This window comes from Varroa destructor, unplaced genomic scaffold, assembly GCF_002443255.2.
Source record: "Varroa destructor unplaced genomic scaffold, Vdes_3.0 BEIS01000006.1, whole genome shotgun sequence".
In the NCBI taxonomy this organism is placed as follows: domain Eukaryota; kingdom Metazoa; phylum Arthropoda; class Arachnida; order Mesostigmata; family Varroidae; genus Varroa; species Varroa destructor.
Genome location: NW_019211459.1, coordinates 15,217,391 through 15,236,002, shown reverse-complemented (window position 1 = coordinate 15,236,002; position 18,612 = coordinate 15,217,391). Strand labels below are relative to the sequence as shown.

The window sequence follows — 18,612 nt, the reverse complement described above, 5'->3', positions numbered from 1 at the left end:
AAAAGCATACCCTATGCAGTGGACATTAATATTCATACATTTGGATGCGGCACTGATAGATTTATTTTCACAGTAATTGTTGTTGAATAACTATGTTTGTCGAAGCATCGGGCCATTTACAATAGAATCCGAAACTAACGGAACATACTCTGTGATCAGGATCAACCCAACAGCGCGGCGCTTAGTAGCGAGCATATTAGCTACTATTCGGCCAATTTATTAAAGTTGGTTTAAAAGCCTTCTAATAACAAAAAAAAGTCCATAGACAATACCTTAAAGCTGCTGCTTTAAGGTTAGGCTGGGTAGCAACCCCATAAAGAGTAATAAAGTTTTGAAGGTGATGTTCGCTTATTTCCAAGGTATCATCTCTGCCAAATTGGGCATTATCTTCGTCCTTCAACCGACCATCGACTTAGTCTACGCGATCCGTTGGCACTCGACAATTTATGGGACGTGTGCAAATTTCACAGGTTTGCAATAGCGTAAACAGTATGAAATATTTAAGAGCATAACATTTACACAGCCAAGTTTTGTTGCGTAGAGCAATTTCAAAGAGCGATCCCGCTGTTCGCAGAGTCAGGTGCCCAAGTTATCGGCGCTTCTCAACCTTTATTCAGGCCGTTGTATAGGGAACGCATAAGATTTGGGTTGGCTACGATTTCTCTAGCTGGAACAGTAGTAGGACAGAATTGTAGATGGTTTTAGAAGGTACAGTTTACGTGACTTGACGGTACGTTTTAATGGGGTCGATTTGAAACACGATAATAAAAACTTTAACGAAAAACTTCAGTTCTATTTGATAGTTGAAGTTAAGGAAATGTAGGTGCCGCGTGAGCAATGTGAGAAGTTTGTAGGACGGGCTTACATTGCTTCAAGAACGATTTCAGTGCTTTTTCTTAGCCTGTTAGATCCAACGATAATGGACGTAGTCGGGTATATATGTAACCCTTTTCATCTGATATGAACTACCAAAAATAAAACCTTTGATTTTCGCCAAGATCTGAAATTTTAGGTAGTCTGAGCAAGTCACCTTTAAAGATTTCTAGTTTTCGGAATAGGTCATAGTCAGCCCAGTTAGACTGGTAGGCCTTAGGCGGACTAGCTCGATAACTTGTTTTATAATGCCTAGAGCCTTTCTAGACACCTTCCTGTTAAGGTCTGATGAATGTCTACATTTCGTGATCATTGTTAGAGTATCTCTACGAGTACGTGAGCCTTCGTATCTTAGATTTGTTTTGTTTGTGCCGCGTTTGTATGTTCTATTGCATCAAGGCTACTTTATGATTACGTACTTATTGGACACGTCCGTTTCATTCGATTGCTACATACATGCATGTACATGAATTGTTTTTCAGACCCGGTAGAGCTATATACAACACCGTAAAGCTGCTAGCTCGAAATTTGGAAATTGCTGAAGTCGTTCACGGTAATGTTCTTTTTACTAGCGCGACGGATATCGATAAACCAGTTTCAGTAGTACTCTTAATATGAGGGTCGGCTTTCGTTACACAACACGCTAGACGACTGTTAATAGTTAGAATTTCGCGGGATTGTTCACTCGATCTCCTCTCTCCACTCGCTTCCAATTCGATGGCTTAACTTCACAACTAGACCAAAGTCTGTTTCCGTACTTCCCGCGAGCAGAAATACTTCTTACCAAACCGACTTACGAAGACGTGAACTTCAGTCTCACGATGTCTCATATTTAACTGTGAAAAGTCACAGGATCAGGATTATCTGTATAATATGAACCGAAATGCAAGTGATCAAAGCACTTCAAACGAGTCACTGCTACACGGTATCCAAATACACCTCTGTCAGGTTCAAGTAAAAGGCGTACGATCATATATGCATTTTGCATCCAGAAGCAACCGTTTTCTGACTTTTCGTGGTTGTCAACCGCAAAAATAGCTAACGGCAGCTTATTATTCAGTATCTGTATGATAACTGACAATTTGCTCTCTTCTTCGAAGGGAAGTGTTGATTTGTATAGTCGCGTTACACATTAAAAGGTTTACACGTGGCATGACAATAGAGTACACGAGCGAAAAATTTCACAGAGTTAGCCTTTGTCGAATGTCTAAATGTGATTGAAAACAGAAGCGATACAGTCACACGTCGCTGTTACAAGACCCTCAGCAACCACGGCCGTAAATGGGAAGTGCCTGAATAAGGCTTTCGCGACGTTTCAGTTTTTGTAAATGCACATAAACCCCCTTAACGATATCACTAGTCCCACGCAGTCCAGTAGTTATTGTTATACAGTAAGAACTTCTTGGCAGGAGTTTTTTTGTTATTGAATTACACATGAAAACGGAAAAGTCACGTTCATTACAACACGTAGATGTCTACGTAATTGTCTTGAAATTATCTCGAAAGGGACAATAATATGAAGCCACTTCCTCAACCGTTTATTTTGTTATTATTAGTTATCACTATTTAGTATTTTAGTCAGATTTTTCACATCTTTACTAGTGTGAGTGGTGTCAGCAGCGGTTTAATTCGAAAAGCAACAACCCATATGTTTCGAGTTTTACCTCCGGCGCCGCCATGAAACATTGCAATAAACGGCTGGGTCTCAGCACAAAACGAAGTGCGGCCACGATCAGATTCGAACCCAGACCACCACGTGTCCCTAAAATAAGCAGGCAAATACGTAACCTATCGCATCCAAATCCACCTATCGCAAAACTACCCAGTGGATGTCGCTAAATCGAGTTGACCACTTCACCGTACGGCTGCTAACTGAAAGCACTTTATCTTCATAGCCGGACTCAATTCAGAGATGCTCCTACCACGCTTCAGTGTCACCGACTGTTCTCATTTGATTGCAAGGCCTAATAGTCCTTCGTTCTGTAGCCTCTGTCGCTTGCGGGGTCGTTACTAAACCCATAGAAACGAACGTTAATACTTCCAGCTCTTTCAACGCGTCCACGTAGAGGGCTTTGCTTCGCTGTCCACTACCCATTATAGTACTACAGCATTCTGTGGTGCTACTTTAGGGCAAATTAGCAAAATGCCCTTTATCAACCGTTTATTATCTCGACAGTCAAACAATAGTTATTGAACTGCTTATCTAGACGGAAACGTGCGACTGCAGGAGACTTAATACGACAATACCGAAGCAGTCGCCGACGAAGACCTTAGACTAAGAATAAGCGCGCTTTGATCGATATTCTAAAGGCCTTCAGAAGCGGTTTCATCACCCGCCATCAGTGGTTGTGAACACGGCCTGGTTTTTGGCCCTAGAACCTGTATGAACTCATATGCAGTGAGGACAGACGCACACATACGTATATGCGTGCCTGTAAACAGACCAAGCCGGACAAATTCACAGTATTTCCGTAACTCATAGACGTCGAATATAGAAAAAGGTCATAATAGCCTAAAGTGTTTCTTTTTTTGGCTGGAATAGAGTAAAGCAATAGAATAAATTCAATAGTATTTAGAGCGACAAAGCAGAACTACTCGTTTTACTAACTGATACAATTGCAAATTTCGGTTTGATAGCACACGTAGAAAATTATAATGAACGTTATTTAGATAGCACGCTGTTGATCACAGTTTACCAGTTAAATATAAAAATGTTGAATAACAACAATAACTATTGAGTATGACTGGGATAAAAAAACATAGATCGGATGATAAATTAACTGCGTGGTGTTTATTGTTGGTTAATTACAAGCTATTGTTGTCCGAAGGTCTGAAGAAATATTGTTTTGGTAATAATCTTACCTCGTAGCAATTCTATAAAGGCTATTGCTTTTCATAGTGTAACATAATTTATCTTATAACTACAAATTGACATAACGCGTTAGGATTCAGCTATTTCTTCCATAACATTTATTGCTTTACAACGCCTGAATGAAGGTTAAGTCCCTGCAGTCGACTACAAGCTGAGAGGCGGGTCTAACCAATGGTGACGCCGGTTCTAACAACAGCGTTGATTTAGTTAAGTAAAATAGGTCAAAATAATTTACACATGTTTAGCTTCTTCAATACAATGTTTTGCCAAAAAATTATCGACAACTCTAACAATGGCGTTTGGTATTTATCGTCATAGGCTGTAGCTACTGGGGCCAGGATAGCTAATACCGATGCTATATATATTTACAGAAAAATATGTACATATATATTAGGTTATATTTGTGCGTGAGCGTTGAAGTATTGTTTATGATACAGTATCAACGTATAAATTTCATTTTTATTACTAATCTAACACTGCGCCGCCATAATATAGAGTCAGCTATCTCGTAAAGGACAAACCCAGTTTATTTCCATTAAACGTTGCCACTACTTTTTTCTCATACTGTAACCTTTTTTTTTGCCTTCGTCTTCGAAGACGGCTCTGCTCCAGTGTAGCAACTTCACGGATGCACAATGCAAAAATCGTATGTAGCTGGGAATCGCTCAAAATCATCATCATCATCATGGTCTGCTAATAAGTTATCTAAGACATTACAATAATCGTGGATGATACAAAAGGCACTAAAGTTCCAAATTGCCTTTAATAAATAGCTTTTCAAAGGTGACTTTGATTGTTTCGGTGAACGTTCCTATTCGATTTTTTAACGGCCTGCAATACCTGCGTAGCGGGACATTTCGTTCTACCGGGTTACCTGCTCATTTAAACAAGTACACTTTTCTATAATTCGATTTCCCGTCTCACGAAAGAGTAAGGACCACGTTCCGTTACAAACGCACTATGGAACATAAATAAATTGACGACTACATGTACGTGAATTGATCTCTCTTGCTCTGCCGTAAGAACACAAATAGACGTTATCTTGTCCTAGCTGATATAATAATAATCGTTCATTCACAATGTCAGCACCAACCTCGATGCTGTGCCTAATGATCGGACAGAAGATAATCGGCAAGAAAGGTAATAACCAAAAAACAACTATTTGACTTGGCGTGACACGTATCTTTTAGTGACGGTTTCTATTCTTTTTCCGGGTTGGTTCGCACTCGTATGTAGAAGGGTTAACGTAACGTTTGCTACAGCGATCATATGGTGTTCAGATGCTGATCGCTGCTCTTCTGAGCCCTACCCCCAGCCCCCCCTCACGTAATGATCAATCCTGTTGTTATTGTTTTCGTTACTGGTGCTGCAGTTGTTGACAACAGATGCGTCCGTTTCCGTATGCTCTTTTCATCTTGCGTTTTCAATGGCGGCCGAAACATTTCAAACTTGCCGATGTTATGGACGAGAGACGTCGATCATCGAGGTGTATTGGAGTATAGTTTTTGACATGCAACAGATAAATACTTGTCTACGGTTGTGTGAGCGTGTCTTTTGTAATCCCATCAATCAGTGAGAACTTCAAAGTCCAGTGAGATACATTGCTCTTATCTCCATTCTACTAGCGAAAACTAACCGTCTGGAGCTGATTGTCTGCTAGAAGATCGAGCCAAATAATGCAAAACATCACTTCGAAAGTCAACTACTACCAGGAGTTACCGTGCTATGAACTTCATGTTAACTTAAGTGAATAGGCATATAATGCTGAAGTAACTCTAACCGGAAATCTATATCATTACAGGAAAAACTTTTGAAAGGCTTATATCGCTGGCTGGGTGTAACGAAATTGGCCAAATACGGCCGATTAGCTTATTATAAAATGTAACCCATTTTTCCTATAAGAAAAATCTATTAATTTACTCGCTAAGAAGTTCATCAAACAGTGAAACCGACATTCGACTCTATAGAATGCCGCCTACGATGTCGCTAGACTATACCAGTTTTATATCTTCTGTGTCAAGCTTGGACAAACATGAAGTCACGAGTCCCCATTGGCATATCAGAAGAGACGACGAAGAGTTTCAAAAACGTAATGCATATAGAGTGTCGCACACGTCATTGGGTCGTATATGGCTCACAGCACTAATAAGGGGTTAATCGCTCGATTATAAATATATACAAAACAATTAAAATGAAAAAATAAACATTATTCGTAAGTTCCGTACCGTAAACAGGTTCGTAAAATAAACATTTCTGTTTAAAAGGCCCATAAATGTTATGGTTTAGTAATGTTCGTTTACAAACTGCTGTTGGCTATTGATTCGGTGGCACACGCTAATAAAACTAATATTTGTAGTTACTAATCTATTTCACTATCTCACAGACCGCTTCCCTTGTGTCTGTTTTTATTCTCCTGTCTACCCACCATTTTGCGCTATAGTTATTAGCAACACTACCGATTGTATTTAGTTCAATTTCAGTCAGTCATTCGACTTTTCCTTTCTTCTTGTTCCGTGACGTATTTTGTCGGAGGTCCGCGTTACCACTAGACATCCCACGGAATGAATACATCTTTATATTTCACATATATAATGGTCACGTGTAACAGCATCCTATTCTAATTGGAGCAGCTTGCTCTTCGGTGATTGGTCAGCTTGACAATTCATAGGCGGATGCACGTACGATAGATATATCGACGGCCGGTATCGCTCTGACTGAAGAATATTGTGGATCGTGTTGTTGTTGCTGCTCCTGCTGCTATTTAAATCCATTCAGAACAGCTGCCCCTCTGTTACTCTTCATGTCTTAGTCGGATGGCAATACTAGCATTTTTATTATTATAATAACACTATGTTAAATTGCTTTTAGCATAACAGTGGCATAAACGTGAGATTATTTTAGCCCTCTATTTTGCTTCGTGTAACAGCAGCGGCAGCAGCAGAGGCAGCTACTGGCTGACCGAATCAGTTATCGTTCAGTCTGCGCTTTTGGCGGACCTCTGCTGTCACCCCCGGGCATCGAAGAACCTGCTCCAGTGGCCGGAGCAGCCACACGAGTGAACGCCGGCGGGCAGTCACCGCGGTAGCCATCTGCTATAAGGCACATTCACGCGGCGTCTTAAAATATATGGTGTTCCGCCGCTGCTGTCGCTGTCACCTAATAGCTTTCTCTTGTGGAAAGGTGAAAGGCACACGTCCATTTGACCGGCCGGATGAAAAACTTAAAACGAATGAACATCCAAATCGACAAAATGTAGGCTTTTGGCAAAGCTGCTAAAGGCTTAATTAATTGGTAAGCTACCAAATCATGGGCCATAGTTGCTGCAGTGGCGTCTCTTAATGAATTATGCGGCATAACCGCTGATCAATAACACAACGATTTTGTGCATGCGTGCATAAAAGACGTGTAAACATGTCTCGTCGATGCACGAGCGAAAGTCACGCGCTATTAAAGCGCCCTGTCGTTCCGTACAGCCCAGTAGGGCGATCATTACAAGAATAGTAAGTTAATAACGATCTACTGAGCATCAAACACGTCAGACAACCTATGATCATGGTCATACTTCACGGGTCGCCTCACGGACTTTATGGTAATGCAAGCAATGAATCGTCGGCTTCGTCGTAAAAACGCAATATTTGTTCTAAACTGTTCCTCAAATGGACGATTCCTATAGCAAACTGATCACGAACACGTTACGTGGACACGATTTGTCCTGCGTATTAGCTCGACGTTGGCAGAAGCGTATTGACGAAAGGAGACGGAAAAAGAGAGATGCCGTTTCAACAGAACCACCTGCACTTGTTGCTAGATGCGTCAAAAAAAACAGCTTTAACCGCAAGTTATTTCGTTCGAATTCAGCTGCTTCCGTGTTGCCGTCACAGAACGTTTAATAGGTGTTATAAAACGTTTGAAATGAAGTTTACCGTATGTGAAGTATAATTGAATGAGGCGTTCTTTTACCGGGATAAAACACGTGAGCGAATTGTAAGAAGTTCTTAATTGTCCATCATCTTTAAGCATATTGGCCAAGCCCTGTAAACACTCACAGCTTATAATCATTATATGAAAATAATGATAGCAGATATGTAAACAGTGAGGAGTTAATAGTAGCCAATGCCGAGGCTAAAGAATTCCCGGCTGTGGTCAAGTATTGTCAGACCCTGGACTTCTTAAAATGTGTGCACCTTTTGGTTGCCTGACAACCACTCAATAGCCCAGGGAAGTAACTGAGTGGGAAAGAAAATCGCTGTTATACGGAAGCAAAAGTATTTATTTTGACATTAAGATGCTTAGAATTGTAAGCTCGTGTATCTCGAAGTCCTTCTGAGCCGTTCTCAGGATCGACTTAATTTCCATCCCTTTTGAATGGTAGCTCTTAGTGAGGATCTACTCTTCATTAGGTTCTTTTTTAAGTTTTTTAGGAGTTTTGCTATACAGACACAACGACAATTGTAACAAAGCGCCTCTTTACAGGACCTTCTGTTCAACAACAATACTAACTACTCGCCTAATTATTAGTGTTATCTCAATTCTAAAGCCGACTTTTCCCGTTTTACAACCTGCAAACGCATAGTATCACGGTAAAAAGGAAGCTTATTTCTCAGCTCTATTGGAAACGATGATGCGACCCGAGAGAAGCGTAACTAGAAGCCAAACTTATCACCAGGCGGTAGAAGAAGTTGAGTGTGACTGTATACATAGCCAAAATATAGCGGAGATCATATAAGTTCAGCGTATTTACGGGAGTCCCGTTTCAAAGTGTAAAAGAATCCTCTCCACAAAAAAATGTGCGTAAAAAATTTGGATCACCAACGACGCTGCCGCCTAATTTCAATATGCTATGAAAGATGTCGTTGAATGCTGGTCATATTTCAAGGTAAGATATTATAGAAATAATAGGAGCTTAGTCTGTGAAAAGAAACAAGAACTGCTGGACGGAGAGCAACAACCAGAGGCGTCGGCTGTACGTCGGAAAGCTGAGTGTAAATAAACTTAAGATGAAGCACTGACAAAGGTTGAACAACAGCGCGCGAAATTGCAGTTAGTATTGGAGCCCCAGGACTTTTATAGAAGTTAACACCTGTATAAAGATCGGTGAGATGAACTGTCGACTGCCTCGTTGAAGTTTTATTGGGCCCTGATTTGAGATGTATGCCAGCTGCTTCGTTCGCACAAAAATCAGGTGATATGAGTCGGGGTTATTTGGAGAATACAAATTTTTGTCTTTGACACTTAAAACCTTAGAAGGTCGAGGTTTACTACTGGAGAATTTCGCAACGAGCGCAGGTGATTGGCTACACGAAGCTAGTGACGACATTTTAAAATAGAACCGGTTTTGCTTCCAAGATTGCCTCTGAATCCATAACGCTATGACGATGGTCATGAAGATTCCACCGGTCTGTCGGCGGACGTGTTAAGGGTGGACCCACCAAATCTTCAGGTCATGCTTCATAATGCGTTTCTCCGAAACACTAGATCAACCAAATCTGGGCAGTCATTAAGAGGCTACTCAGAAAGGTAAGATTACAGGTTATCTAAGAGCCCAGGAAACTCACGGGTGAGCTTAATATTTGGATTGTTATATGATCGCAATGTCGTGGCTTTTCGAGAAATACTTGGCCTGGAGAACCATGACGGTAGGTAAAGCAGTCTTGTTCTAGCTTTGGCGTAACGCAGTCAAACCACAACGTTCGGGTGAGCACGTGAACTCGAACAAGAAAAACGTAATGTATGGGAAATTTAGGAAGATCTTTTGAAACATTAATTGGAGAAATAACTACCAGGCTTGTGTGGCTTGGAACGTCCGGATCCTGTAAGCCGAGCCCATTAAATTACCACCAGTCGTTAAAAAGTAGGTCCCTAACAGCTGCTGCCATTAGGGCCTTCCAGAAGAAACATTGGTCCTACTATAAACGACGGAATGGAAATTGAGGGCTTGGGTAAATGGATCAGTAGCAATTGTAATTTTATAAATCTGAAAGCGAAAACAGACCAACTTAGAAATCTGTTTCATCAAGAAAAAAAACTGGTCCTTTGTAAATGTGTGCATAGGTAGCTATACGTTATATGTACTATAATAAACAAACGTGGAATGAACTTGACGGCTGAAAATTTATCTGTAAGTGTGTGAACACTGATTCTGGCAGCAATAGACATATTTAAAACCTCATAGACGCCCTACGCTAAGTTGCTATTGCTGATGATAGCGCAACGTGTCCATGGCGGTAGGGGTCGAATAAGCACTTAAAGCGCACACGATATATCAACCTGTTCCTTGTCCATCCTGTTGCTCCGGTTCCTTTTCACACGATTAGTTCGGCAAACAGCAGTCCGAAAGCATATCGTGGTTTATTCGTGAAATCGGATTGCCCATTATAACGGGTTATGTTTATCGACGAGCCGCAACCTAGAACAACTAGTAAATAAGTGCCAACAACAACGCCATCAAACCCATTAGTACAACAACACGATCTTATTTTATAAGACACACTGTACATATACATGGTCTCAATCGCAATCCTACCTACAATCTATGCGCAGGCAATGAATTACGTTTTCTCACACGTGTCAAATAGCCGCAGTCGCAGATCGCCCGATTTATAGACGTTCGTTAATGAATTACTTTCATTTGACTGACACGCACAGATATGGATAAGTAATCAACTCACTGTTTTATCGAGGAGTAGGCGATAACAAAAGTGGGTGTACGGGGGGACGATTGACCCTCATCATAATAAGACTGATTCAAAGCTGACTCTAGCTATCGCCACCGAATAGCGTTGCTTGCCTGAATAGGCTAATCGTAATTGATGTTCAACGACGCCTTTTTCTTGGCCGTATTTGTTCATATTAATCTACCTCTTACGCACAGTTACTGTTAGGAGGCAAAATGAGCCGCTTTTTGAATAGAAAGCACTAATAAATTGATAGTATTAATGGCTAATGCATATATAAATAAAATAAAACGCTCAGACGACAGCTGGACGTTTGTCAAGAAACATTTGCAGCCAGCTACCGTAGATCCCTGTATAACGTGTAATCTACGTTGTGTTGAAAATTGATTGCCGGCAGCATCAAACGCTAATAAAGACGCTAATAAAGATGCCCCCACAAACTGTAGGTGATAACTTCAACAACAATAGCAACTCCAATTGCACAGGGATCGTTGTACCCGGTGCAGCTGCAAAGAATGGCCAAACAGGGTATTATGTGCTCACATATTCGGATGCGTATGTCTTATCATTACTTCGAATGCCATTATCATAATGGGACGGCTGCTATTCATTTTTCAAATATTTATGATGTTCAGTTATTATTCAGTGCGGTATAAGAATACGGTGATTTGAAATTATGGCTATTGAAAATAATGTTAACAAAACAGACGTCTGAATAATAAGACTGTATTCACAAAACTACATAAGACTCGCTTTGCTACCGAAAGATTTATTTACGCTACGATTTTCTAGCTGCTTCAACAGTAATACTAACAATAATATAAATAAAGACAATGCTGGTAATCATGAAACCTTACATTTTAGAAAAAGTCCCTATGATGGAGCAACGATTACTACTTCGCTCTGTGCTTCGAAACTCATCGAGTAATTAATTAGGGTTGATTGTATTCTACTTTAAATTTACGTTGCTACCTGTTAATTTTCGTTTTTTAAAAGTTGCAATTGTTACACATTGAAACGCCCTATTAAAGTTGCTTTTCTGAGCAACATACGTCAGCTAAAACTGAAAAGCTTGCCTTTTTTTCATACCTATATTTATACATAAACTGCGTCGTAATCATTTCACCCAGAAATCTCCCAAGTAACAGCCAATCCATTGCGAAGCCACGACTCGACCAATTGAGTTTCCTTTCACCTATCTGGCCTTCCGTTGTCTGCAGTATGCAAGGGTTTGAAAATTTTTTTCCGGAGAAGTCGCCATGGTTACACAACAAGTCGTTCTCCTAAAAAAATCCTTGTCTTTCAGCTACGAATAATCCTAGGCAATCGTGTTCACTCAACTAGAAGCCATTGTCGCTCCACTTCAACATCGTTGTATGGATCCGTTTTGCCACCGCTATCGGGCAAAAACACTACCGTTTGTCTAATGTTTCCTAAGTGATTCTGAACATATAGCATTGGCCAAGTCGTCATTTTACCATGGCCACCTTGCGACTCATATTCAACCGTCTGCCAACACCTCATTATAAATAGATTTACCTTTTACTCTTGGACCGGCCAATAGAAAACACTTGCATAGACGTCTGGTCATTTATCGACCACCATTTGACTATTTGGCGGCTCATATCATGCCGTTCGTGCAACTATGCAGCAGGACCCGAAATATTGAAATCACTATACTGTTATAAACGGTACTTTGCTTGTTGTACCTGTCTCTACTGTTCAGTCATGCCCTATCTGCGCTTTCGTCCGTTTTAACCGACGCCTTTTCGCTGTCTTCCCACGCGAGTGAACGTGTACGTTTTTTCGGGCCATGTCTCCGCCGACGCAGATTCGTATACCCGCAAGCGTTTATAATTTTCGTAACCAACGTAATGATGGTTGGTGACGTCGACGACGACAACGACAACAACAACAATAGCAGACGAACGACGACGATAACAACAGTGGCAGACGAAGTGGGATAGAGGCTATACAAGAGGAGGTGATAGCAGCGCGTCAAACAGACTCAAATCTGGTAGCGCATATTTATCAATTATCGTGTTTCAGTCAAATTGTAGTGCTAATACCGTCAAGCTAATTGTTGTATTTTAACTGGCGCCACCGTCACTGCTATATGATGCTTATTAAAATTCGATCATGCTTTCAGAAAATCTACTAGGCGATAGATACGTCCTTGTCACATCGATATAATTCATTTTTTTTTTTTTTAGACAGATAACAGTCATTAGCGAAATGGAACTCAATGATTTGTCTGGGTTTATCACTATGGGCTGCAAGTATTTCTACAGTTTTATGCTTCGTAGGAAAGGCTAGTAATACTAAAAGCATGTTCTTTTTTCATATCTGGTAGCACGGTTACGAATTCACGGCGTTATCTGGTGAGAACTGAGTACTAAAAGTGCAACGACTCAATACGGAGTTGTTATGTGTATGCGACAGATGTGCGGGACTCGTCATCTACCGTAACAGTCAAAAATTGCATTTTGCCCTATATTAAGTACTGTGCTTACCGCTGCGCAAAACACCTAACTAACCTAATTTGCCTTTCTATGAGGTTGCAGTATAATCGTAGCAAAATGGTAGCGGAATACATATAATGCTTTTATCTCAAGAACAAAGTCATATAGATTCGCTCCTTTTTCAATGCAGTATAGCAAAAAAAAAAAAAAACGGTTCGACAGTAGGGCTAGTTAAATTTGCTACGGTTACCGTTGCATACCAGCTGTTCTACGGCAATCGTCGGCATGCCCGTAATGTACTATGTATATGAGTTTTTTACCGTTATTGGCTACCGATTCCAAATTCATGCCGTATTACTTAGTGCAAAAATGTGTATATAATAATATACAATATCTTTTAGTTCTGCTGTTTTCGCCAAAGATACGCCATACGTTGCTGGGCGGATGGCCAGTATGATATCAATGTATTTATATTCTCGAGAAGTTTGCATCAAGGCTATCGAATGGTATCAGTAGCGTCCGGAAGCAGTAGCATAGGAGCTAGCTACGAATCTTTTGATTAAACGAATGCCACATAGTAAACACTTCGCGCAGTTGAAATCTAGTTATTATTACGCGGCATAGACTACCGCTTATCTTTAGGCTATGCCGTTCACAGCTCAATCTGTGTGGTCCTAGATTTTTTTTTTCGTATTTCGAAGTTAATTGAATTTATTTCAATATTTGGGGCAGGGCGACGGTACTGAAACCGTTAAGATAAACAATGGAGCTTTGCTCTATTTTTTCTGGTTGCAACTTCGTTTATGTTTTTCTTAATGGCTTTGCTGCATAGATAAGGTAGTGCTCCTTTTGAGCTCACTTGGGTGTACGATTGAATGTGTAATGTTTTTTTTGTTTTGATTAGTCTATTGTCATTGAAGTGATAATTGCCCGTTGTTTCTATTGTACATATAATTTGCAAGCGTTATTATATGCGCATTAGGCTGACGAAATTTAGCGGTAATATGGTTTTTCAAAGTTTATCAAACCTTTCAAACCCCTAAACAAAGTCAAAAATCCTATGTTTAAGTTTTTCCAAATGCATCTATTTGAATATAACTTGAATTTGAAGTGGGATTTTCTTTACAAAATTTACAACAATTTACTACGTTTTTTTCAAACAAACCGTAGAAAAATTATATTTTGTACAAAGACAATTTGACACAAGCTTGTCTTGCAAAAAAAAAGGTTTAGTACATTTAAAAATACAGCCACATGTGCGTATATATTATTAAGCAAAACATTTTATTGGTTTTTATTAGTAATAAATAAGCTGAATATCCCGGCCTATATTGCCCAACTTTATATCCTTACCCTTCCCGATTCCTAAAGGGAACGATCATTGATTTGTATACCTAATTGCATTCACGTTTCGCATACTAGGCACTTAAGATTGTCTTCGTACACAAAACGGCAGTCACCGAAATTTCAATGACTCCTCGTTCGATGTTCAATAATCTGCAGCTAGTTCATTCAGGTCTCCTAGTGGATTTATATGTACATACACACGTCTTCCGCCAGTGTCTTTCTGCAGACATTGATGAAAGCTCTCTCAACAAGTGGAAACCTTTCCCTCAGCCCAGTCTGCATCTTACGAAAGGAAGCTTTAGCTGGACCCGTGAGTAATCTTTTGTGCACCCCAGTGGAATCAGTGACTGTCCGGTGTTTACTGCCAGTTACGATCGATGCCGCCTCTGCTCATCATCCTCAACCGCCCCCGCCAGTTTTTGCTGCTGTTAGTTAGATTTAAATACAATTCAATAAATATAATAATAAATAGAATATAATAAAATCGATTTGAATATAATAATAATAGCTACGCGATTTTTCCTCCAGACGGATCATCACTATATTCCTAACTGAACAATGGACGTTGCACCACGCGGGAATATAACAGGTAGAACGAAAGAGAGATATTCCAATAGAACGCTGCGGGACTATGTCTGATAAAATGGAAACACAAACTGGTTCATACGGGAAACTATGATGTTTTTTCCATCGACTTGGTTCGGTTTGAAATAACGAAATATTGACGAGAACCACGCAATAACGAAAAACGAAAAGACGAGCGTTGGTGTACTATATATGCATGGAAACTCGCTGAAAATGGTAAAAACCAAAGGCTGACAGAGGGAAGAACTTCCCAAGCTGGTGTTAAATAGCCCCTTGTATTGAGGGAAAGGCACTACAACACTTTGAGAGCATCCTATCGGCTTGCGAATTTATAGAATTCTCCGGAAAAAAATGCCGTAAATTGTCATGAGGTCCTGGTGTCTTTTTTGGCAAGAAAATAGAAAATTCGATTTTTCTTACATAGAACGAAGGTAAGTTCAACCTAACGTCGTTCGATTAACCATAGAAATTCTGTGGTAGATCATTGAACCGTAAGCCGATTCCGTTGATGACCGTGCGTGGATGATTAAAAAAAAAGCGTTTGCTAAATAGATAGAAACAAGTATATAGTACCTAGAGCGCCCAAGCAGTTTTTAAGGGAAAGAAGAGGCACCCGCCGTTGAAAAAACTCATTGCATTCAATGATAACATAGATAGCCAGTAACATAATTTGTTTACAGAGGAAAATTCCTATGTATAGTAACTACTTAGATGCATTGTACTGCATCCGTGTGGACCGATACGTATTTGGTCTTTGTTGAAATAGCCTTTCTCTTGATATATTACAGTAGGTGTGGTTTTATTATACTGCTATCCAGATGCCGTTATTAATGAAAGAGAAACATGATTAATTAACTACGTAAAGGTAAAAATTATTAGACATGTTTGCTCTTAAGTATCGATTTACTCATTTTTCGGAATCTGTAAATCGGACTATTTATATCAGCACTCTTACTTGAATAAAAAGAGGTACATTAGATTTATGAAGCGCACTCAATGACGTTTTTTTCTGCGAGTCTGTTGTTGAGAGCGAATTGCTTCTATAATAAAAAACTGGAGAATAGAGCATTTTTAAACTATGTAGTAATTTATATAAGAACGTAGTTGCTATACACGAAATATCAACAAAAGAGCCCGTGGGCGGCGCACGCTTTTGAAGGTCAAAGGAGTAAAACTAATCAAATGGTAATGAGTCCACAAGAAGTTTGAAATGAAACAAATCAATGCGGTATCAGTTGGCTGCTCCTATCCCGAGTATAAAAAAAACTTTATACTTTCAAGTTCTCTATTGTCAATTTGGATTCGAATCTTAAATCTAAAATCGTTTATTTTTTTATGTACATTATTTTGATCGTCTATTAAACATGTATTTCGCTTTGTACCATCGTATCTCAACGTCTATGCGCATAAGTTATTGTATCTAATATGAATGAAAAGTTATAAAATAAAATGTTCCGAATCGATTCAAGCAAATAACGTACAGTGTACTATAGAGTACACAGGACCATCGATCCTCACAGTTGTCCGTGTAGGTAGGTTCGAACACTTATGTATGCGCTATGCATATATGTAAAGTATGTTATTAATAAAGTACCAATATATGTACAACAACAGAAGTAATATAACCACTGGATGCCAATGCATGACTTCCGAATAAGAGCAGCGGAAACGCAGAACGCCTGATTGCAATTATAAATCTCTCAATAATACAAACGATAACAGCGCCGTTAATAATAACAACAGCGCCAATATGTGTGAGAGCGAAAACATCGCATCACCACGTGAACATACTACAATAGGGTAATTCAGTAGGGACTGTAAATGTTTACGTTCGTTAATCCGTCAGTGTGTGCCTGTCCCCTATCTAACCCGGTCTCCCCCTGAATATCGATAGCTTAACATACGCGCGGGAAAAGTAAACAACAGTCGAAGGTTGGTTACTTGGAGGGTAATAAAGGGGATGAACGTATTCGCTAGAAAAATACTAGGCACTAAATGATTAGATCAGGTTGTATCTGCTGCTGGGCGTACTAATTCAAGAAATCAAAAATAAGTGCCAAGAAAAGATAACGAACATAGCAACGACGTGGTAATTTCTGTGATCTACTAACCCTGTGCTGAACGTCGTTATTGACGAATTACACAATGATAATAGATCTTTATGCTGATGTGTGAATGTTTGTGACGGCGCCGACGAAAAAAGACAGAGTTTCTAGGGGTATACGGGCAGTAACATACGCGTACCGAGTCCTTCGCTGTCACACAGATGAAGGTGTCAAATATAATAATTTACAACAGAACAGACGCGTTTGAATACATATAATAAACGAAACAGTTTCATCGATCAGTGACTGGCTTGGAACAATTCTATCTGAGTTAGCGATTTCTCTACTTATAGCCAGCTCTCTCTACTTATAGAACGCCGCGCATACATTAAGATTAAGCCAGTAAATATTGTCGAAAAACTTCATTTTGATCTGTTGCGATCAGAAAGGCCCATGCGGAGTAACCGCAACGATAAAGGTACTGGACTAAAGATCATGAGTTCAAATCCCAATGAAGTATATATATTTTTGGTGAAAACAGCTAGCAGTTGCAATTTGGCTCTTGACAATTGGCAATTTGGGATTTATATCGTCCCTTAAATAGTTTCTCTACTACATAATTGGTCAAGCGATTCAAATACATGACTAAACGATAGACAGAATTTCAGCAGATCATGTACGGCAACTTCTAAATTCGCTTTGTCGATCGGACTATATCGATCAGTATTCACATAACTAGGAATACATGTTTTCAATATGAATTGCCATATTATACAAAGAGGACAAAATTAATAGGGGTAACTAATAAATAAAAACTGTGAGTAGGCTGGAAGACAACGTCCATCGTCGATGCATACCTACTCTCCTATAGATCGTTTAATGTCAAAATTACGCTGCGGATTATACAAAGGTCTACTATCAAACTTCGTTAGGCGCGTACGCGAGCTGAGTCAGCGATAGAATCAAGATGAGCACGCTTCAAAGCTGTGGCTCGTGTCTATCGTAACGTCATTGTAACGCTTCTAGTGTACACGGTCCGCAAATGACCTCTGTTGTCCTAACAATATTGTCCATATAATGTTCTTCGTCCTGATTCATCACAAGGCATCGTTGCCTTTTTAGTCATGATTATCACTGCGTTGTCTAATTAATTATACGAAACGTCACGTTTAACTGCGTGCGACCAATTCGGAAAGTGAGTGGCGTCGTCTGTGGGTCAGTCAACTGGCAGATGTAAACTAAGCGTTTTTCAAATACTGGAGTCATACACTAGGCACATCTTCCAACAGGGTAAACCTAGTGAACGTCCTTGCTTTGTTAGTCCTTATCATCTGTTGCGTTAGATACTGCACACGAAACCAGGCCACAAGCGTAGTTTTCAACAACGCTACAAATATCTAGTAAAACGAGGTCATTGAGATTTTTCAGTTAACTTAGTAATGGTCTGATTTACATTTTCCAGATACATATTTAGACAGCGATAGTGTTCACCGGTTTGACACAGCCTGTTATTGGCATGATCTGAAGTCATAAAGAAATTCTACTGCGCTAAGCAACTCAAAACAAGCATAAAACAAAACAAAAAACACATTGTAAGCACGCTATAGGATAAAACCGATACCTAAATTTTTGCTAAATTCAAAAATGTCTAACTTGCAGCTCTTATTTTGCTTCAGTTAATGTTTGTTTACAATAACTGGAATTCCTTAAGCACAAAAGCGCGAATAAAATTAATTCAGGCTAAACTATATATA

The 18,612-nt window shown here is 39.7% G+C and overlaps 1 protein-coding gene and 2 long non-coding RNA genes across 4 annotated transcripts in view; 1 reads left to right on the top strand and 2 right to left on the bottom strand.

Annotated features, from left to right (window-relative positions):
* The window catches only part of LOC111252605 (uncharacterized), a 66,760-nt gene that overhangs the window by 46,622 nt on the left and 1,526 nt on the right, over positions 1-18,612 (bottom strand). The window lies entirely within an intron of this gene.
* LOC147754905 (uncharacterized) lies at positions 9,838-12,317 on the bottom strand. Its single transcript, XR_015330083.1, has 2 exons — positions 11,959-12,317; positions 9,838-10,160 (listed from the first exon to the last, which is right to left on the bottom strand). It is a non-coding gene; the product is annotated as an uncharacterized LOC147754905 (long non-coding RNA).
* LOC147754904 (uncharacterized) lies at positions 12,327-14,733 on the top strand. The gene is made up of 2 exons (XR_015330086.1): positions 12,327-12,436; positions 12,773-14,733. It is a non-coding gene; the product is annotated as an uncharacterized LOC147754904 (long non-coding RNA).